Source organism: Amia ocellicauda, chromosome 11 (assembly GCF_036373705.1).
Source record: "Amia ocellicauda isolate fAmiCal2 chromosome 11, fAmiCal2.hap1, whole genome shotgun sequence".
Classification (NCBI taxonomy): Eukaryota; Metazoa; Chordata; class Actinopteri; order Amiiformes; family Amiidae; genus Amia; species Amia ocellicauda.
The window spans coordinates 7,775,964-7,799,720 of record NC_089860.1 but is presented as its reverse complement, the minus strand read 5'-3'; the positions used below and the strand labels follow the sequence as shown (position 1 = coordinate 7,799,720).

The 23,757-nt window shown below is 42.5% G+C and overlaps 1 protein-coding gene across 2 annotated transcripts in view; it reads right to left on the bottom strand.

Annotated features, from left to right (window-relative positions):
• Nucleotides 1-23,757, bottom strand: part of slit3 (slit homolog 3 (Drosophila)) — a 161,664-nt gene that overhangs the window by 67,328 nt on the left and 70,579 nt on the right. The window lies entirely within an intron of this gene.

Below are 23,757 nucleotides of genomic sequence, written 5' to 3'. Positions count from 1 at the left end.
ACTGTTTTTTGTGAAATTCTTTGTAATACACAACAAATGGTGATATTTCCAAGAAAAATACAGACTCCTGCTTTCAATAGGGGGTTTACCCAGGGAATGAAAGATTACAACCATTAATGCACCTATAGAACATGTAGTACATCCTGGAAAACAAAAGTAACCAATGTATAAATGGATCATGAAATATTTATTTTAATTCCTCTATTCCAGCATAGATTTAGGTGGCACAAATGCAAACTAGACAACAAAACCCAAAGAACTGCCTGGTTTCTTGTAATTACATTTTCAAATTAGTTTTCTTCCTTTTTATTCTTGTTTTTTTTATGGAGCATTTTATTTTTTTATTTTCTCCCAGAGAGGGTTTCTACATCACTTATATTAACTTTAGAGGGAAGCCATGTTTTATAGGACGTCAAGCTGCAATAAATATTTTATTGTTTTGTTTGCTTTGTCAATTACTTTTTTTATTGTTTTTCACTCAAACAAAAAATGCATTCATTGAGAGCATCTTCTGCTTTATTGTGTCCTTCAACAAAAAAAACTTTCAAGTGCAGTCTGTCCTGCCAAAGTGACAACTTTACATAAAGAAAGAGGAGCTGGGGAACAATAACCATAATTACAACAATGGAAATGACCAACTTCAAAATCAGACTTAACTGTGGCTATTATTATTGTTAATGATAATTGTATAATTCTTATTTTATATCAAATTACTTGCCAAGTTGTGAGGCTAAACCACATCTAATCTTTATAACAGAAAACATACACACACACACACACACACACACACACACACACACACACACACACACATGAAACCATACATGAACCAATTATACATTTTATAAGCAAGCAACAAAGGGTTGGTTTCACAGACCCAGGTTAGCTGTAATCAATGTTATTATAGGTTGTCTAAGACTAGTGCTTATCAGAGCCTGTGAAACCAGCCATAAATGTTAAAAGTAACATTTACAAGTTACAAGTAAGTGCAAACATATAGTCACATCTTAAAAATATGACTAAACAACAAATGTAACATAATCCAACATGGAAGTGATGGAAGATGAAATGAAACACTAAGAAGGACAGACAGGCGGAAAGCTGCACACAGACAGACTGCATGTAGCCCGCGTCCCCCGCCACCCTCCACCTCCAGTCCCAAGGCATAAGCTGCTTGAAACACGACCGAGCGCATCACTCTCTCGCCAGTGACAATCTGCTTGTCAATGTAATTAATTTTATTTTCCTTTTGCTTTCCTTTCCCTGACTCACAGGATGGCTGCCATAAATCTTACAAGACTTCTCCCTATTGATTCCATTAAAGGCTCCCATGTCCAGACAACTTGGCAGCACTGAAACATATTACTGATAAAAGCCGAGGAATACACGCTGGCTGAAAAAAAAAAAACAAAGTCACACGGGGGGAGCAGACAGAGCCGGACACGCAAACGCACTCCCCAGAACACGCGGCACAGAGCAGCGGAGAAAACGGCTCCTCACAAACACCCATGCTAGTGATAATCCATACACGACCACTGAACACTTACATAGTGGTTACACTAATATGAACACCTATGCTATTATTAATACTTAAACTAAAACTAACATTTGTATTTATACTTCTACAAACATTAACACTACTAATCCTTACACTACTACTAAGAATTATATTATACCAACAATACTTACGCTGTTACTTGATATACTAAGTATAAGAATACGAACACTAATCCTTAATAGGTATTCAGTCTTGGAATAATCTTTACATGTATAATAACGCCTACAATATCAATAATATAATATCTAATAGGACTGAAACAGACAGGGGAAAAGAGCATAGAAGCTAAATAAAATCCACTTTAATGGTGCCTTTGAAGGGAAGCTAAGAACACAACACAATGAAACTGCAAAGCATCACTTTACTCTATTAGGACAATAATATTAGAGAGCGTGTTAGCAGTTATGATGTTATTTTTGACTTTGTATCAGTAGGAAGTTGCACCCCCACTGTACAGTAAGAGCTATTTTCTGAAAGCAGTCTAGAGCAGAGTGTATAGTGAAACCAATAGATGGCTTTTGTGCTGTACGGCTACAGAAGGATAAGAAGTGAATATGAACACTTTAAACATTAAACAGGTGCCGGGGAAGGCTTCTTCAACATTAGTCTTTGACAGTAAATCAATAGGATACCAGGGCTGAAGCCTGAAGTATATTCTGTCTTTTTTCTTCACCTCTATACAAAGAACATCCCTCCCGCTCCCTAGTATGTGTGTGGCATACTGGAAAAATATATTTCATAGATCTTCCCTCTGAAGGTCTACGTTAAAAATGTACAACACATTCTAATGAAATAAAAGCTTGAGAGCGGCTGCCTTGATGTTTTATAAGGTGAAATTTGGAAGGCGTTCCATTTTTTTTTGTCATCCTAAACGTTGTCTTGGTAAGTCAGAATAGCCATCAGTCTCTCTCTCTCACTCACTTATCACATTGCAATAAAGTACAGTGCCCCAGCTGCTGATGCTAGTTCCAAATTGTCTGGCCCTTCTTTAGTTATTCATCTTTTTTTTTTTTTCTTCTTCTTCTCTTTGGCAGCAGAGTGCCAACTATTATCTACACGACGAGTTGAATTTCAAGTGCCGCATCCTCTGATGAACCAATCCTTCCCCTTTTTTGCTTCCCATGTCCCGGCTTTTGTAGAGCTTGGAAAATGAAATCCGACAATGTCACAAAAGAGGTGAAATGTAAATGCCAGTTATCAGCACACGCAAGCCATTAATTCGTCCTAGGCTCGCTGCTTGATTTCCGAACGCACAACAATCATACAGCAAAGGCTGGGATGGCGATAAGCTTTTAGTCTCTGGTTGACGCCTTTCTCTCTATATTCTCCTTGACTTACATAAAAACATATATATATAATTAGCAGGAGAAAAACAGAATCAGTGTGTCGGTATAAGTGATCAGTCATTACTGGCAATTATAGAACCTATAATTGAAGCCCATTTTTCAAGCAGCAGACTGACAGATAGGAATTTGCCTTCATTCCTTTTTCCATCTTTCCCCTCTTTTTGAACCTATTTCATCCCTATAACAAAATCCCTCATTGGATTGAAACTAATAGGTGCTGACAGGGTAAAGACGGCTTTCAGACACCATTGCCCAATACATTTTGCAGAGACAGGACAGGTATAGCATCTCCTCTTCAACCAATCAACCTCCTATCCATTGACACCTTTCTAACAGTCTTGCAATACTGTTTGTTGTAGTTGCTAATGGCCAAAATATGTTTTTGAATTGATTAAATACATAATTTATGAAAAATAATGTTTTGGAGTGTGGACCCTGTGAAGATTAAAAAACAAAATTCAAAATATTATACAACATTTTTATTTTAGTAAGAAAGGAAGTTGTGTGAATTTGAAGAATGTGTGTGGGTATACAGTATATATATATATATTTAAATAAAACCTATTAATTAATCATTTCAAATGTTACCTATCAATACAATTATTATTATTTCATTTTCAGTGTGTGCTTTGTAGTGAATGGTACAACAATGCGTCTTCCGTGTTCTTTAATACCTCTGACTTATTGAACAGTTTGCTTGATTAGTGAAACCTCAACTGGATATGGTTTGAATCTACCATTAATCTTAAACCAAGTACACAACGTTTCTGTTCAACATCAGTTTGTAATCTATTAAGATTTGTTTTTGCCTGGCTAAACCAGTTACTCTTGCTAAATTTCAGCTCGGTGTGCTCTGGCTGTCCTGCAGAGTTTCAGTAAGTGGTTTGCAGCTCCGTTCTTAGAAGCAGTCAAAGTAAAACATTATGGATCTCTCTGTGCTTGAAGACCTTTAAATTGTAATTGGCTTACAAGATGACAGTGCCTCTTAATTAAGCCTAAAGCATAAAGAAGTATGCTCGTTGGGAATGAAGCTTAAGCGTTTGGGCTGCATAATTAGAATGCATTGTGGTTGGCTGCATCTTTATTTTATCAAAGAAGAGAAAGGAATTGCTCCGCTCAGAGAAGTGCAAGCCTGCAAAATCAGGCTGTGTACAAACCCAGCACTCATTCACCAAAGGAATAACATATTTATGGGTTCTCACCAGCAGCTTGTGAAATGAAAATGTACCTTGGAAAGAGAATGGGGGTTACTTTCTAGGTGGTGGTAAAAATACCAGACACGCACAGAGGGTTGTATTCCTAATTTAGACTCAAGACTCTTTCAAATGCCAGTTGTCTTCAGTGATACGAAGACTACCTTTAACTGAAACTTAGTATAAGACAACTGACCCCAAAGGAAAATTGGATACCCTCGATCACCTTTCATGTTTTTTGGAAAAGTGAAAAGGGGGATGACTTAAAAAGACTGCATTAGTGATGACCAAAGCTCTGTGGGCTTGATTTGTATTCTACTCAAGCCATTTCACTTCCCGCCCTTGCTTAGTGTCTACATTTACCTCAAAGACTCCTTGATTTAATTAACTTACTGCTTTATGAATAAAAATATTCCACTATTGATCATCCCACGAGCTGATGCAAGCTCAACTGAGACGAGCGCTGTGTTCATTAGCCTGTCCCACAGTTCAAAAAGAAAAAAGAAAAAAGAAAAACGAAAAGGCAGCTTTTAAATCATTGTAAATGGGCTCAAATGCTCCCCCGGGTACTTAGAGTTCTCTGCTAAATCCCTGACATTCCTGCACTGGTCCAATGAAAGCGCAAGTGTATGGAAATTATAAATGGAAATACTTCCCCCCCCTTGTAAGTATCTATTATGTTTTGTCGATACTTTAATTAAATTGGACAGTTTAATGTGATTTATCCCAATCCATAACCTTTATGGTTATAAAAGCCTTTTTGGCCCCGGTCCCACAAAATGTCGAACAAATTTAGATGAGTTACAGAATTTAAAAAAAAAAAAAAAAATGTTATAGAGGTTGGGCATAGTGGGCTATTTGTTATTGGATAATTCACTTTTTTTCCTGTTCTGCAATTAGCTTTTTTATTTATTCATTCTGCTGCACCAACTGGAACCATGTAACAGCCTTTTAGTAACAATTATTACTGGCATGCAACGTCAGTCGCCAGAAGACGCCCCGACTCCGCGTACATGCGTCTGTCCACAACACACCTAAAATGCGTAAACAGATCAGAAAAAGCTAAATAACGAAAGCCACAGTCCATCGACAAGACCTGTACAGCACATTGAAGGTTCCGTGCTACTTCTCCCTGATAATTAATACAAAAAAGCAGCTTGGGGGGGGGGGGGCATTAGAAGATGATGTACCAGCTAATCAGGGAATGGAATTAAACACGCTTTGCAGAAGGGCCGCTCGGAGTCGCTTAGCAGCTGAGTCGGCTGTTCCTGCTCCTGCCCTCTCCATTCCCGTCAGGGGTCCCTCAGCGCCAATAAATAATATTTAAAAGATTACAAGGGGAACAAGGGCAGGAGTTTTCCTCCAGCTTTGCTACAGGACTGTGTTACTATGGCAACTTAGGGCTGCACGGTTGGAGCCCCAATTAACTCTGTGCGGCGATCGCGTCTGTAAAAAGGTGCCGGTAACCAAGGGGGGAGATATCTGAGGAGCAGGCCAGGACGGGTTAGACTGCAAGTCAGATTGAGTCAGGGGTGTGCAGCCTTGCCAATTAAGGCTCCCTTCACGGAGAGATGGAGACCCTCGTGTGATTAAAGCCACATTGTTCCCATTTCTCTGGGCACTTGGAGCTGGAGAAGGTGCCATAGAGAATGCCATCTCCCTCTTTGGGTCTTCTTTGGAGGAAGACGCCACACAGCCAGCGTTAAGCGCCCCGACATGCCAAGGCGACTGAGCATTTAATGTTTTAACTGCAGGGGCCGAGGCTTTTAGTGATGGCCAGGCTCTTGTAGCTGAATACAAAGCAGCAAAACCTCCACAACATTGTGTCTTCTCCGTCTTTTGGCATGTCAGAGTGTGTGTGTGTGTGTGTGTGTGTGTGTGTGTGTGTGTTATGCCAGTCTCTCTGCACTTTTAGTGGTGGAGACACTACTATAAAAGATCAAACTTTTGCAGAAGTGAGAAAAAAAAAAACAGCATGCAGAAGGGATAGGAAGAGGCGATTAATGAACGGTGCAAAGCCCAGGCTGCTGCAGTAAGCTAATGGCCTGTTGCCTGGGGAGTGCGGTCACTACAAAGCAGCCACCGCAGCACAGACACTCTGGGAGCTCAACTGCCGCTGCCGAGGGTCCGGAAAGGAAGAGCCTTGATGTGGGCTGGTTCGCTGCTTATTGAGTAAAGGGGAAGGGGGCTTCTGAGGGGCCAAAGGTCACTCAATACCCTCTGTGCCCCTCGGTAAACCACATCAACCAGTCTACCTCTCTACCTCCCACCGAACGTCTCCCAAACTCCCATCGTGCTCTTGGGAAGAACTGGGGATAGTGTTCAAAGAGGATGGGAGACCGAAGGGAGGGGGCCGACTGTGTTTATTTTCTGGGTGATGTATTAGAGAAAAAGAAAGAAACATTGATGGTAACCAATAGTGAGAGCTAAAGATCTCACAAGCAATGCCTCGTCAGAAAACCGAGAGTTAACAGTGCGCACTTTACCCCTATATGGCGAAGGTGGTACACACAGCTGTTGATTGGCTTGACTGGCATTCTTTTGAGTTAACCAAAAGGATGCACACTCTTTTTGGACAGAGCCATTAGGCGTTGGCTGTGCAACCCTCCGTTCTCTAGCAGGACTAAACCCGAAATGATCTTTTTGTGTTTTGTTTCCAGACTACGGGATTTGCCACAGTCCATCAACAGAGAGGAAGGGCAGTCTCAGGCTGTTTGGTTGTTCCTCCTCCGTCTGAATCTAGAGCTAATCTCTTTATAATGACCGTAATCCAGTTAGCCGCAGCGAATGGCTGGATGTCAGGGTAATTGAATAACGACCCTAAAACTGATTTTGTTAGAAAGACAGCCCTCTTGAGTCCACTTCTATTGAGGAGAGAGGCAGACACATGTTGAGTGCAGGTAGGTCCGTCTGCTGCCTGAACCCCCCAGCCCCTACAATTCTCTTAAATGCCGACATTCACTGTGGGTGCACGGCCGCCAACAAAATATGAGCCCCTCGGAGTTTCGCCAGTACTTGAGTCCACAAGCTCTATCGCTAACTTGCTTCACGAATGCTAGGAGAGAAGGAAAGTCTGACACATTCTCAGAGCTGTAGGCGAATAAAGAAGTTGCCAGAGATTCATCAGAGAAATTTAAGTGACTCCAAGTTCTGTCCAGTGGATAAAGGTTGCCCACTGCAGGTGGGGTGCAACAAATCTGTCAGGAATGATAGTAAACAGAAAGACGGGGGTGGGGAGATAAGTATTCTAGAATTTCTAAAACAAGGAAAAGATAGAGCTCGACTCTTTGTACCAGACAGTTAACTCAAGCAAGGGCTAGAGAAAGTCACAACTTACAAAAAGACTGTAGAACTCGCATTGTTTGGCCGTTTTTTTTAATCAGCTCTGTTTGCGTGCATGATGAACTGCTAGAGGGAGAGATGTTAATTTCAGGAGTGAAATTCACGATGCCCAGGAGTACTGAATCTGCTTGCAAGGGGGCAGCAGGTCAGAGTATATGAGAGAGTCTGAGTAACAGGGTAAGGGCTGTGTCCGCAGAGAGGGTTTTGAAAAGTCGGTTGCCATAGCAAAGTCAAGTGTTGTTTTCCCCCTCTCTTGGTCATTTTATGAAGGTCAATAAAATCTCTGGAACCTCTGGTAATTGATATGTAACAAAAATGAAGTTAATATAATGGAAATGAGCTTGTATGTATCCTGTTTTTACTCTATTATGAAGCGTATCTATTGAGCCTGCCCTTCACAGATACACAAACATGCCCAAATCTCAGGAAATGTTTTCAAAGAATTCTTCATTATCTTAGAGGTCAACATGTGTGTTTTTTTTTTAACATGTACTGTGAAACGAAGCTTATATATTGTGTATATTAATAATCTATACCTTGTGAATGTTTACCATGCAATGATATTGAAAATATTACCTTGTGCAAAAATACTCCTACACAATGGACTCAGTAGATCACTCTCTGAAATCCTATCTCTGTAATAGATCCAAAGTCCGGTATTTGGCAGGACAGTGAGACAGTTAACCTCTGTACTCAAAGGGGTGAGTGTGAGATAGCACCCTTGTAAACGAACAAATATAGCTCTCTGGGTGCTGAGTCAGGGTTTTCTTCTAACAGAAAGCTAACTGCGCATCAAAAAAACAACGGCAAAGCTGGCAATAACCAGGAGCTGCGCCTGTATATCTGTCCACAAGGTGGCGCTCAATGGCTACCTAAACATATTCAATCAGTTTCCTATCCTCCTGTGAACCACAAATTAGGGGCAAAGAAGAGATCCTTTATAGGCTCTTTCCTGGGTGCTATCAAATTTACTTTGGAGAACATTTGAGAACTTCAACATGCTATATGGGATATAGTGCATAATAAAACTAAATACCAATAAAAATGTATCTAAAGGATGGTGCATTTTTCTAGTTGGTGTCAAGATCGAACCTGCAGCTACTTTGTTCGCTATAGTGACTGTTTCTAAGACGAGAAGGCTAAATTAAACCAGAAGTTTCTAAAGTGAGTTTCAAAAATGTTTCTGCCTTTTAAGATAAAATCTGTTAATAAAGTAGTAATAATAATGATAATAACTGATAATAACAATAACGATTGATCTTCTTCAGTGCCTTAAACAAATAAAGAAGCCACATCTTTGAGTTCCAAGTCATCTGTTAGACCATTTCAGAAGGCTTTGACTGGGATAATGAAGCTCAAACATGATTTAAGTAATAATAATAATAATAATAATAATAATAATAATACATATATTATATATAGCACCTTTAAAAGCAGTTATCTCAAAGTGCTTTACAGCAACATTAACAACCCTTTTAAAAAAGGGTACAAGCTTGATTTAAAAGCACTGCGAGAAGTACGATTCATGCTTTCTTTGGCAAAGGAATTCCAGCATTTTGGGGGCAGAACTTCCAGATCCGAGTTGTAAGCGTGGCTGAGGAGGAATGACGCACAGGGCAACACAGCACAGCACAGCTCCGCACAGCAGCCAGTTTACAGAAGCGAAATGGACACCTGCCGGGCTGCGATGCTTTCCCCTGAGCCTCTGCCGCACTCTTTGAAATGTATTAAGTGCTCTCTTTAATGCTGTGGTCTGTTTAACAGGCTGTTTGTGTGTCCTCCCGGGGGCAGGCCGGGACATGAGGTGAGGCTGGTGGAAGTGCAGGGGGGCCGGGGGTCTTGTTCTGACTCATGCCTGTCTTCTACGATCAGCACCCAGCAGCGAGTAGAGAACATCACAGCTCTGCTGCCTGGCTGCTTAATAGGATCCTGGCAGGGTGGGGGGGTCAGTGCTGCTTCCTCTTTAATTCATTACATGTTTAGTGATAAATGACAGTCTGCCATGATCCATAATTCCCAGGGAGAAGCGGCTACCACAGCGCAGACTGGAAATTAGATAGCAGCATGTCAGCTGGGGTCTTGGAAGAAATCCCACATCCATTTCTGATCGGGTTTATACATCGTTCAATTTTCTTTTGTGTGTGCCATCAGAACGGGCTTGGGTTCAGAACCCCGTCTCAAGCGCACCCACGAGCTCCTCACTGGCAGGTTCCTTGGAAGTGGGCAGAGCCAGAAACGCTTCTAAGTCTAGAAAAGTAATGTCACTGTAACCCATTTAAATTCACAGTAAGCCCCGATACACCATTTCCCCTTTTTTGAACCCAGCAACTCCTAATCGTCTCTCTCTCTCTCGTGACGACTGCTGGCCACGAACAGAACCGCTTGGCTACAAATACGAGATCATAGTGTAAACATCAAACTTCATTCTCGCAGAGGCACACAAACACAACGTGGTGAGGAAATTAGATGAATGGGTAAATATTTGACAGCTGTAATGCTCAGCAGCTTTTAGGTCTCAGGATATGATGTTAGCAGTTTGACAGCTGGAAAGGGTCTTCTGGCTGCAATTGTTTTAAAACAAAATCAGACAAATGTTTCACACAGAAGACAGGAGGGTACCGCACTGCTGTGAGGAGTGAGCTTTCGCACGGAAGAGTTGTGCTACTTGGAGCGGCGCCATCCATTTTAAGCTAGGGACACTGCAATGAACATTTTTAAGTTCAAATCAATTTAAACAATTGCATTTTCTTAAACCAGGCCTGTGAATGTGTCACTCAGCAGCACAGGCCAGATTCACTTCAGGAAGTGGCAAAGATACTTCCTTTCTTGGATGGCTTCACAACATTCGCCCCCCAAATGCCCCATTGTGTAAAAGACAGGTAATCTAATCACCCAGCCTACTCACGAGCTGTAATCGGCCTGGTTCCTTGTCTGCGTTGTGTTATTTTTTTGGCTTCAGATTGTATCTCCATCTTTCAGCTACTCTTTCGGGGGCCTGTCCGCACTAACATAACAAACTGCAATGGTCTGTTAATGCTTGAGCAGCCCGCCTATCCAAGTTCCTATCTCCTCTGTTCACAGTCTCCTGCGTCTCGCTCAGCGATTGCGTTACACATCCTCTCTTTTGAACAAACATGTTCCATGCAAACATAACATTTCCTGCTCCACTGACTTTTTCTTTTTTTGTTTTCACCTCCGCGCCCCCCCCCCCCCCCGGTTCTGTAGATACAATATCAACTTTTAAAAACAGCACTGCAGAGCAGGCATATCTCTTTCCAACTTCAAAACATTCCAACAATAACCCATCCCCCCAGCCGTTTTCACTGCTTTTCGCTTCTCTTGTGGGGCCTGGCCTCCAGCTCCCAACCACTGCTACTATAAACTTGACACAAATCGCAGGCACCGTTCAAGTCTGACCTTTCAGTAGCTGGACACAGACCTTTATATAGATTATGTTGCCATATGTCATTCCTATTAAATGTGATAGGAAAGTCCAGATATCTAACCAAGGTCTCTGGAAATGACATGGTCTTCATCTTTGTCAACATTAACTATCTTCAAAAACCGAGCCTCGTTTGTCGTGTGTGTTCCGTTGTGCACTGTATTTTCCTTCAATGTAAGCATTTTCTGCAAAACCAATCCACACTATCCGCACCTTTTTCATTATTGAAACGCTCCTTTTGAAAGGGATGTCTAAAAAAAACCCTAAAAACTAATTTTGATGTCTTAAAGGTGAAATCAAACTGGAGAAATAGTTACTTATTCTTCCAATGTTTGGGGTTCCGCAGCACCAAGATTTAAAACCACTGGATTATACAGCAATTTCTGACATTACTAATATCCGTTTGTCAAAATGTATAATTTAGTAGTAACATCAACATGAATAACTCTTTCGGGGACCTTGTTTATAAGGTGAGTGGAGCATGAACATACAGCTCTGGAAAAAAATAAGAGACCACTTAACATTGATTTCTGAACTTGTAGTGGTCTAAATTTTTCCAGAGCTGTATATTTTTAAGATTCAGACAGTAGGAAAAGGTGGAATGTGGAATGACTTTGGTCCTGTGCTCTTCATTCAAGACATGTACAGTTCATATTTCATTTCGTCTACGTTTTTCATTTTCTTTCATTCTAAATATACATGAATGAAAGCGGGCGTTTTGTGCCCAGAACGGAGTAGCTATTCATCAGTTTATTTTGTGCCCCATTAATCGGTTTCATGTAATAAATCAGTCATAAAGGGTACACTAGAACCCCCCCTGGAAACTAATGATGTGGTCGAGGCACACTTTATAAAACGTCTGTGAACTCTTCCAGTGCTCTAAGGGTCTTGGAATGATAGGGGAGGGGGAATCGTGAATGGGTTGAAACAGATGTGGGTAAATAAAAGCTTTGTGAACATGACGGAAAGACGGGAACACGGTTAGCGGGTCCGAGTTCGTGTTGGTGGTGGAATGGTTTAGGGGGCGGACCTATGACATAACACCATAAGAACTTCCTGACCCCAATGACGGCTGCTTCTGTCCCATATATAATGGTCCCATTTCACAGCTTGACGCAGGACTGGGGGAAGGGGCAGTATACCATATATCTGCTCTCAACCCTCCCTTCCAATCTCGGCAGAACATTCTGACCTCACTCATTATGACATCATGCAACGGGACCTGATTTATATGGCCTTCTGTGGGCCTTCAGATGAAAATGTATTTAAATAAACATCCCAGCCCTTCCCCTTGAGGTGGGGGGGTATCCCTGAGGGGCTGTAGCAAGAGTACTGGGGCATGAGCAGAGCAAAGTGGAAGGTTTGTTTGGGAATTCTCAAAGGACGTCACCTTGCTCTTCACCGGGAAGCCGAGCCTCGCTCCAGGCTTTTGAGGCCTTGCTGACTGAGGTGGCATACCTGGCCTGTCGCTTAAGAGCTCCAGTTGAGATGAAAAGGGAAATAAACAAAAACAAATAGTGAAGGAAAGAGACCCTATAGAGGCTACGGAGCAAGAGGGCTAAATGGGCCGTCCAGTCTTGTTAACACCCCTGCCTGGCTTGAAATTGAATTCAGCTGCAGAGTCGTATTACTAAGTGTTTTATGTGCGGGCCCGTAAATCTCCAAGGTTCACGCTAGTTGTGATGCTTGGGCCAACTTTAAACACCTTCTTCCGCTCCCGTGGGTTCCAACGTATTCTCTAAGTGTGAGTGTGGGGGGGTGGGGGGGCACACAGGTTGTGGGGCATGTATGTCAGACAGGTTCACTTGTTCACTTGGGGCAATAATGTTAAATGTACCAGTCTGAAAGACATTGCTGAAGTCAAAAATCCAACATCTTTTATTTTGTTTCCATCCTCCAATATCTTTTTTTTGTGCATTTCTCAAGGACATCTGGTCATGCTGTGGGCACGAGGTGGGGAATGGACTCCAGAAGTGAATGATTTTATGCACATTTTCTCACGGATAACAAATGGGGAAATTAATTGAATCACTGGGGCTGAGGAGCTGGGGTCTTTTATAGGCCTGACTCTAAGACTGGAGGGCACTTCTCGCACAACTGTAGGATTAGATCTAGGCCTTGTGCAAAGGAAGAGTGTGTGTATAGTAAAAGATGGAGGGAATTAACCCTGATGTCTAAAAGCTTACTAATACTAGCCTAAGCCAACAGAAACAACAATGGGCATCTATTTAAGAAGGCGAAAGCATAATGCCCCCAAGACAGGGTACAATCCCTTGAATCCTTAAATAAACAAATGACAAAATAAAGGTTGAGGAACGCTCAAACGCTAGATGCTACAGCCCAGGGTGGGGGGGATCTTCAGGTCCTCTGCATGAATTCATGAAATTATGGAAATACAGCAAGATTTAGTGGGATTTTACAGCTCCTGTGGTCCTTGAAAGCGCTGGCTTTTCTGTACTGAGCTGTGCCGCCTGCAGGTAAATGAGACACTTTGGATGCTTTGTGGAAATAAAGAGCCTCAATCACACATCCCCAGACTTCTGCGACCCAGGCCAGATGGCTTTGGCGAGTCTGCTAACAAAGTCATTAAAATGGCTCATTGAATTCCAATTTCGGTCAAAATAAAATCTCCCCCCACCCCAGAAGCCCTTAAACACACAGACAGAAACACTCACAAACTTTTAGGAGCACAGAGAGCTTTCTAAGCTCCCTTTCTATGTTCAGAAACAAAAACAAAACAACATGGCTGCCTGGAGATTTCTGTTGAGGGAAAATGGTGCCGTTTACAATTATGGGAAGATAGCGCAAAGGAGCCGAGGACAGACGTTTTGTTCTGACAATAAATAAATAAATAAATAAAAAGCTTTTACTCCCCACCATTTCATCAACCACAGGCACACAAACCAACATTGTTCCCAGCCAAGCACTTTTCACCAAACACTTTCCATGAATTGGGCTGTCTCTTCCCACTAGCTACTGTGCTTGGTTCTCAGAGAGTCCTCCTGCCCATTGAGAGGACCGAACAGAGCATTAACCCTGTCAGTCCAGCAGATCTTCCACTATCTTAATACAGGTTGTTAAAGTCTTGTAGATCAACCTGTATGTTTTCCCCAGGGCATCATCACATGAGCTTCTAACCACGCTGTCAATTTTCCCAGTCCTATGCCAGGTTTCTAAGAGGGCAATTAAAATGTGCAGCACCCTACCACTCACATTCATATTCAGCTTATTCTCCCAGAAAACAGCACTTTTATATAAATAAAGCAGGCGCTATTTCTTACAATTTGATATATGTATATATATTCTTAAAAAAAAAAAAAAAGTTTAGTTTTTTTGTATTTTAGAACAATTATATATATTCTCTCTCTCTCTCTGTTGCCTAGTTCGTTATTTTAACTATCCAAAAATTGTATTTTTATGATTTTCAGGAGGGAACTAAACCAATTCAAATGAGACATCAATTAAAAGAAGATTGCAATTATACTCTATTAGGGTTTCTCGGAATGGTACACATTGTGCCGATTTGTACAAGCAGTCTGTGAGTGCTTTAAATTGATAGATTTGTAGAATAATAATAAAACATTAACATAATCACAAACAACTGAAATGCACCAATAAAAAGGAAAAACAAAACAACAGCAAAAACGGTGTTGTGAACCTTTCCCCTTTTATGCCAGCTGTATGCTGTTAGTGTAATTGGAAATGTATAAGCCCACAGATTGATCGAAACACAACTCATGATCACGGACATGAGGCACAAAGATGATGACTGAGTTGTAAGACATTGTTTGGATGTGGGTTTATGAACCATTGTCAGCCACAGTTTGCATTTCTTTCCCATCACTCACTTCTTGATCCTCTGCAATGTGGCTTCCGCACAGCTCACTCCACTAAGACAGCTCTCTTGGCAGTCACTGACTCCCTCAGCTGTGCTCGGGTGGCCTCCCTCTCCTCAGTCCTCATCCTCCTTGATCGCTCTGCATTATTTGACACTGTCAATCACTCCATCCTCCTCTCCTGCCTCGCTGACCTTGGAATCTCTGGGACTGCTCTCAACCGGTTCTCCTCCTACCTCAGCGACCGGACCTACCAAGTGACATGGCAAGGTTCCTCATCCATCCCCCAACCTCTACTCACAGGTGTACCCCAAGGCTCCATCCTGGGTCCCCTCCTGTTCTCTCTCTACACTCGCTCCCTGGGCCCTCTCATCGCATCCCATGGTTTCTCTTTTACGCAGATGATGCCCTTTCTGTCTTTTCCCTCTTCTGACCCTCTCATCCCCTCTCGCATCTCTTCCGGCTTGTCTGCTATCTCCGTCTGGATGCACTGGCACCACCTCAAGCTCAACCTCTCCAAATCAGATCTCCTCTTTTTTCCCCCCTGTTCCTCACCTTCTGCTGACCTCTCCATCTCATTCCCCTTGGAATCTACGACACTAAGAACCTAGGAGTCACCCTTGATCCTGCGCTCTCCTACACCCAGCACATCACCACGCTGACACGCACCTGCAAATTCTTCCTGAGCAACATACGCCGAATCCGTCCATTCCTCACCAACTACTTGACTCAGCTGCTCGTCCAGTCACTGGTCCTCTTCAGACCTGGCCGGCCTGCCTGCAACTACTACCCGCCGCTCCAGCTCATCCAGAACTCTGTGGCTCGCCTGGTATTCTCTTTGCCCCGATTCACACACGCTACTCCACTGCTCTGCTCCCTCCACTGGCTCCCGATACCGGCACGCATTCAGTTCAAGACACTGACCCTCACCTACCGCTGTCTCGATCACACTGCACCAAGCTACCTTCAGACACTCGTCTCTCCATACATCCCCTCCAGACCACTGCACTCCTCCAGTGCCAGAAGGCTAACTCTGCCTCCTCTCTACTCTCCTTCCTCCAGAGCCGCTCCTTCTCATCCCTGGCCCCTAAGTGGTGGAACGACCTTCCCACTGAAGTCAAAACAGCAGTCTCTGACCTCCTACCGGCTATTACTCAAGACGCATCTTTTCAGACTGTACTTGTAATTTAGACTTTCATTCTCCTGTAAGATTGCACTTATACAACGTTTTGTCATACTCTTGTTTGTTTTGATTTCGCCTATGCTCCCTTTCCCTTTGCTCCTAACTTTGACTTAACATCTCGTCTGCACTTATCAGCTTTTACAATCTAGGATATAAGACCTTATGTACTGTTTACTGTATATGTCGTATACACTTGTGTAAATTGTGAATTTGTAAAATGTATTATGACTTGAATTGCACTATATTATTGCACTTTGTATTGCTCTTATATTTTGTAAGTCGCCCTGGACAGGCGTCTGCTAAGAAATCAATAATAATAATAATAATAATAATAATAATAATAATAATAATAATAATAATAATAATAATAATCTTGTATTTGCTCTCCCTTAAATGGGAACAGATAGTAGGCTGGAAAGCTGGTGTCTTTGTAATTCATGGACTGCAATGTGTGAGAGACTAGGAAACTCAACACAATGCTCTGAAACAGGGGAGACGTGGGAATACACTGGAAGGTTGTTGAATGCATTTATTTTGGCCTTCTAGCAAATCATTGAATACAAGAGAACAGTAGTGCCAAAATGTACTAATTCCTAGAATGTTGGGCAACTATTTTCAAAATTGTAAATTGTAGGGTGACTCATTCGGGCAAGGGCAATAAGCACAGTCCATTACAGCCTTCCACAGAAAAGACCCAAACAAAGCAATTAACCACACATCATAAAACAACAGACATCAAAGCGCCACATTTCTCCAATACCATCTCTACTCTGTCACCCTACTTATTTACATAATTAAACAGAAAGTTAAGGACACCGAGAAGTCAGAGAAGTAAACGCCAACTACAAACAGGATGACTTTTAATACTCCAGTGTCAGATTTCCTGTGCTTTTCCATTTGCAATAAACTCCTGCTTGTTTCAAACCCAGGTTTAAGTAGGGGTGAAAAAGTTGTGCTTGATTTCTCTTTCCATAAGCTTATTTCAGAAAGTCCCTTCTTACACAGTTCTGACACCTCATGTATGAAACGGAATGGGAGAACAAAGCATTGCACAGCTAAGGAGCGGACCATACCAAAGTGCTGCAGCAGACGGCACAATAGAGGGACCGTTCCCATTATAGATAGTTAACAACATGCCCTGGCGAATGGATGTGAAATGCAAACATCTGTAGGCAGGAGACGGTTAAATCAAAGCATGCTTTATTTCTGTGACACTAGAAGGTACTTTTGTTGTTTATTTTGGGCCTCCCACTTTCTCAGCCCAGTGTTACACCGATTCCAGCCTGGAATTAATGCTGGGAGTTGGCAATCCTCGGGCACATTGGGAATGTTTCCTTTAGCGATGCGTTTGCTGCATGGTTGGTCCTTGCTTTGTACACTAGTTGCACCACAAAATTTGTTAAGAACACTTTCCAGCATCTAAACTGCAACAGATCAGAAACAGACACCCAAACGCATACAATCCCCTCTTCGTTGCTTTTTTTTTTTTTTTTTTAAACGACACCGCTCCTCCCCACTATGGGAATCTGTTTTTAATTTTAAACACCCCTGTGTTCGGGCCCACAATTTAGGAAATTTGAAGCAGCTGACACTTATAAATTTTAACCCCCAGCCACCCCCCCAGATCATTTTTATATAATTTTTTTTAAACAGTGGTTCTTTTTTTTATTCCCCACTTTGCCTTGTTTTCTTTTTCTTTTTCCATTTGATAAATATGCCAGCTCAAACAAACAAGTTTGGTTCTTATTATTGGTTGTGACAAGCAATAACTAGCGAGGTAGGGCTCCGTAGGCCACATTAATCGGCCTCAAACACAAACAACCCTGACAATTAAAATGAAAGCAAAGTCAAATTCTATTCTGTTCTCTCTCCACGTCTTGCGGCCTCCATGGAGGCGTGCCCTTATGCATGGGGGATTTGGAAGATGTCCCAAACATAAGAAATACCAATAGCAAAACTCATCAACACAATTCAGATCTACAACTATCTGCATATCGCTGTTCCTGTTGATGATTTGGCTGAACCAGCCTTGCAATTCCCGTATATAATGGCTTTCAGTTGGTCAGTTCATTAACAGATGCACAGATCTTACAACATGTCAGTGATTCTTTGGTTTCCATTCGATGTCTGTCAACAAATACAATACATGTGCCTCATCCAACATTTTACAATACATGGTAGACTTAACCGTAGATAGACCTTATTTGATTTAGCACAGTACTGTTACTAATAACAACCCTGCTTTTATCTCTGATGAGATGACCCTGGCAATCAAAGGTAAAATTCCCCTTTGAACTCAGAAGAGATTTGGGGAATGACTAGTTTTCTTCAGTGTGTGCTTGTGAGCTCCCTAATTCAAGAGACAGACCTTGAGCAAGACCTTTAGCTACTGTGTTCTGTGGACCATCTCCTTTATGGCTGTGGTGTTTCTGGAATAAGACTGGCGGTGGCTACATTGTTGGGTGCTATTGATCGCTCAGCAAAGGTTTAAATCATGAGATACTTACAGGCTTGTGATTACTGGTGCTGTTTAAGTGTATTAGTGGCCTGACCTATATTGTCTAGCTCAGTGAGCTCAGTGCTCCCATACAGATCTTTTAATACCAAGATTTGGTCAGAGTGGATACCCTGGGCATTTCTGGGAATAGGATTGAAGTATGTGTACTATCTTTGCTGTGTTGCATTTGCTGTTGTCTAAAATGTAATGATTGGCCCCTTTAACCTGTACAATGCATGCCTTGTTTTCGTCAGCTTCTAAAAATGACGTTTCCAGAATATTCAGCCACACATCTTTTGGGCTCTTCCCAAAACAGATGACCTGTTAAAGAAAACAAAACTAATGTATGGTTTTCTTGCAGAGAAATGTTTTTCTTCCTCTCCCCCCCTCCCAAACATCACCCTTATGAGATCAGGAGAGGTAGGCATCAATGATGACACACATTCTCTTTACATCAGCCTGCAAAGGCACAAAGACTGAAGCCAAAGCACAGTAGTTTTCTTACAGGGTGTTCCCCCATGTGGTCCTAATCATAGAATAAGAACCTCTTAAGAGAACAATAGGTTCTATTAAAGCAGCAATATTTTGGGGCTACAAACCCGTCCTCATGTTAGTGCTTTAATCTCCAGTACACTTACAAGGGCAAACATGATAAGTCACGGTGGGGCTGCTCTGTGTGGTTTGGAGGAGAAGATCATTCCAACATGTGAACTGTTTTTTCTTTTCTTTTTTTTTGCCCTTCTTCTAAAGCCAATGAAAGAGTGCGGCCCTTTCACAGAAAATTCCTTTGACACATTTAATTTGTGAAAGGAAAGTTCTTTGAAGAGGAGCTGCTATAAGTGTGCAAAATGGTGGTTAACTGGCTACACTTAGTGTCAAACTTTGTCACAACAGATCACCATAAAGCACCCCCTTCGGAGCAGACTTCAAGCACTAATTTATTGTAAGCACGTGTTTCATTCTTGGTTTTACCTGTGTTTGACCACCATCACTCATTTCTTTGTACCGTAAGGCTCGTATTAGCACAGCAGGACAGGGCTGTCACTAGCAAAATGTTTCTTTAACCTCTGTCCTGCAGGCCTAAACCAGCTTTTCATACACCACGATGTCCCCCACCACAGCCCCCTCGCCACCCCACCCTTTTACCGCTTCTTTATCAGCTGTTAGCACTTAAGAAGATACTGGTCTGTTCTTTAGCTTTGCATCTGCTCAAAGTTAGGCAGCAGAGGCCCCCAGAGTACTGAACTAGGCCCCATCTTTTGGCCTCCCCCAAAGCAGCTGAGCCACTAAACTGCTTAACTGTCTCCATCCGAAGCCGTTTTTTCTAATGCCGTCTGTCATTCCGCAAACCGCTCACGGTACTAACTTTGCTACCCTCGCTCAGGCCGAGATGAAATCAGGACGGGAGTTGCAAAACCACAGAATGCACTAAGTGGAGCCCAGATACGTTTGGATGCTCTGTGAACGGGTTACGAGATCTGTCTATTTACTTTCCCCGTGTCTGGTTCTCATCTGGCCCTCTCGCGAGTGACTCAATGGGCTTCCGCTCAAACCCGGGCACGCTGTCAGAGAATATAAGTTCCCGTCATATATTAATTCCTGAATACTGGTTCCCCCATGGGAATCAAGACCCGAGAACAGTGGTTCCTCTCCAAAATATTTTTTTGTTTTGTTAGTAAAGTCATCTTCCTTGCATCTGTCTATATCTGTGCATGTTCAACCAAGATCATACATGTACCAGTTCACTCAATGCCTATTACTGCAACACTGATCTAGTGAACACACTTCAGCCTAGCGTTCAAACACTGAGCTTCTGAAAAAACAGACGCTCAACCCACTGCCAAAAATCACAGCCTTCCACAATGTGATCGTGACCGATTAAGTCAAACCTACTCAGATACACAAACCAGGACGATGCGAGGGTGATACTTCATACTTGACCAACAACAAAGACAGAACATAGCAGCCAACACACGCAACTTCATTAAGATAGAAACGGAGGAAACAGGAATGAGGGAAGTGGTATTGCTCAATTTATCGGAAGAGACCGAAAAGTATGCTTGGTGATTAGCTAAAACGATTAGATCTGTGCTTATCAATGACAAGAAAGAAAAGAAAACACGAATAAAATAAAAATTGGGTAGTCACTGGGGACTGGAATGGAATCCAAGTGAACACGGCTGTCTGTACAACATGCGTTATCTTTATTGAAATCGCTGCGAGTCTGAACTGTAAAACACATGGAGCAGAGCTTGCCTTTGTGCCAAGAGTGAGCTAGCCCCATTGACAGCACCTCTGAGAGAGCAGGCAATCTGAATAAGAGCAAAAGAGAACGTGCAGAGCACATTTATTACAAAACCCGCTGCTGTAAACTCCTCGCTTGTGCTCTTTTGAAGATTTAGCATTTCTGGAAGCTTTTCCCCTCACTATAGTCCTGCCGTAGTTTGGAGGCATCCCCAATAACAAGACACGGCTCCAATGGCAGCCTAGCCGCACATCACTCCCCTTTCCTTGCGGTGGCCATTTTTGGAACTGATATGTTGTTGCCCCAAACCCAGATAATGGAACTGCAAAACAAGAAAACACAAAAACGGTTGGAGGGAGATTGTCTAGGAGAAGCATTTTTGGAGATGCTTGCATGGCTAATATGGCACAGATGAGGCTGCAGAGGTGACAATGGGAAGAGCTGTAGACGTCAATGGAAACGTACGCACAGAGCTCAGAGGAGACACATCCTACATGTTCTGAGCTCAACAGCACCCCCAGACACTTCTTTGACAATGGCAATTGTGACCAGTGAATTAAATAATTTGCTAAATTAAGACATTGAGCAATAAGGGAGGAGTGAAAACAAGCAGCATTGTGACCCTCCATTTCCATGTCAATATCCCTCTTGTCCTTCACCACCATAAAGCAGCTTTGTGAGGAATGGTTCTGTTTTTCAGTTATGACGACTCCCTGGAACAGAGGGGCTGTCAATCAAATATACACAGGGGAACACTATACAAACAAAATCAGTGGAAGAGGAAAGTAACACACACATCCCAATGATTATGATGCTACATTTTTTGTTCCTCCCTCCATTTTTGCTCCCTTGGTTTTTAGCTAGGGCAAGGAAGAACAACACTTCAGCATTATCTGATCGTCTAGGCCAGAGGTGTCCAACTTTTTTCAGCAGTGGGCCACATGATCAGTAATCCACGTGTTTGTACGGACCACATTATTTATAACAGTGGTGCAGTATAGGCTGTTAGCAAGACACCTGGTGGCAGGCAGTTACACAACTGTAGCGGCAGACCCTACTGGCCTACTAATTTATTTGTGCCAGCTAATTAAGTACAAAAAAAAATCCAGGTGGGCCTCATTTGGTCTAGGCAATGATTATTACCCGTCTTATCATGACTGACTAAAACCGGACAAGACTAATTTGTTTTTGCACTTGGGTAGCCAATCTCTAGTTCAGACTTGTGATTTGAGGTCACTGATCAGGCCCTTCTGATCCCTGTGCATCAGCGCAGGACTTAATTAAGACATGACACAGCTGAATGAATGAAAGCCTATTGCTGGAAATATACCAGTAAGGGTGTGTCAAACATGCATCTAAAGAGAGAGGCTTATCCATTTTCATGTCAATATTCACCACTAACCAATCTGATGTCACTTAGGGAGAATTCACTACTGGTCTAGAGTCTGAAAATGAAGACAAGGAATAAGCCCCTTTCATTTATGGCTTTCAAAAGGGTGCAATAAATAATACAAGCCCAGGAGAGAGAGAAACAATGCACTTAAATCCAAATCCGAAGAACTAAATGTGATCTACACTATGTGTAACAAGGAAAAGAAAATACAAGGAAAAAAAACTGACAAGGCTGGCTTATTCTAGGTGATGCCAAAAAAGCCATTGTGCCAAACCAGCTGGTAATCCCCTCTAATTCATGACACAGGGGGGAGAAAAATTCTCTGGAAAAGAAATTCTTCTGCTCTTTGGAACGACTCCGAAAAGTTAATTTAGTAATTTTGCTTAATGCACAACCACAACGACACAATATGTGGCCATCTTTAAAGAATCGCTTCGAACTGCTGCACAATCCTGACCGCTGACCGCACAATCACGACGTCTGTGGGACTCAACACAGGATCCTGGATGAAATCAGACAGTGGTAGGTGAGTGAACCGCTTAGACTATAAGGCTAATTGAGGCTGCTGTCATCACCTATTAAGGGAGCTGGTTCCCCCCCTTTTCTTCTCATTCAGGTTTCTCTCCTAATATCCAAGTATAACTGCGATCACGGAAGTGTTGACAGGCAAAAGAGGGGTGTGGAGGGGTCACTTACACTCGGCTCATTCATGACCTTCCCCTGGCTGTTTACATATTAAAAACTCTCCTCCCATGCCGAGGATTTTGAGCCTCAACCGGAGATCGTTGTATGTAATTAAAGAAATTGGCACGTGCATTTAGAAATTTTTTCTTCATCAATGTTTTCTGACTCCAGTGGAATTCTACAGAACATAGCCAGATTTATATAAAAGAATTATAGAACTGTAACAAAACACAGAACCCACAACAGAGCAGACGCAATCATATCCTCATCTGGTAGCTTAGCCGTGTGTGTCAAGCAGGGCCTGTTGTAGATGACTTAGAAGGGTGATATTTACACCAAGAGTGGAGAACTACTATGGGACATCTCCAAAATAAGCAAAGTCTACTTTTTACATTGATTTATTTGGGTTTTAACAAATACAGTAATGAGAAATGTCTCCGTGTACTGCATTAGTCCCAAGCACGCTGCAGTATGTGAGATTTACAATGAAAGCAGCTTCATTTCATAAAGAAAGGACTGAATAGTGGTGGGGGAACAGGGTTCTGATTAAAGCTACCCCGACGTGTGGATTGTATTCAGTCACAGTCTGCATCTGGTTTGTGGAGCCATTTGTATTTAAAAAGAAATTAAGCATGGCAACTAGCGATTAAAATACCAGCATGCCAAGACTCAAAGGGAGAAGGCAAGTGACTTGAATAGGTTTCGGCTATTGCTGCCTTGATTGTTCGGCCTCCGGCTGGAACAATGGGTACCTTGTGGCAGAACAAAGCAGGTCAGCTAATTTGTTGTTTCGAGTTAGTGAGCCTATTGACAGAGCGGGTGAGCGTTTCTCCACTGCCTCATTAAGAGCGTGGATGGGTCTCGCATGCCACTAGTGCCAATGATTGCCATTGTGCTACTGGAAGGGCAAGCTGTCTGGTGTATCTCAGTCCAGGCTGTGTGTCTGGGACTGATAGCGTGATGGACTGTGTCCAGGCCGAGCCTAGACTTCCCCTGCCCCAGCCACCTTCCAGCTCCAGAAGGCCAGCTCCCGATTGG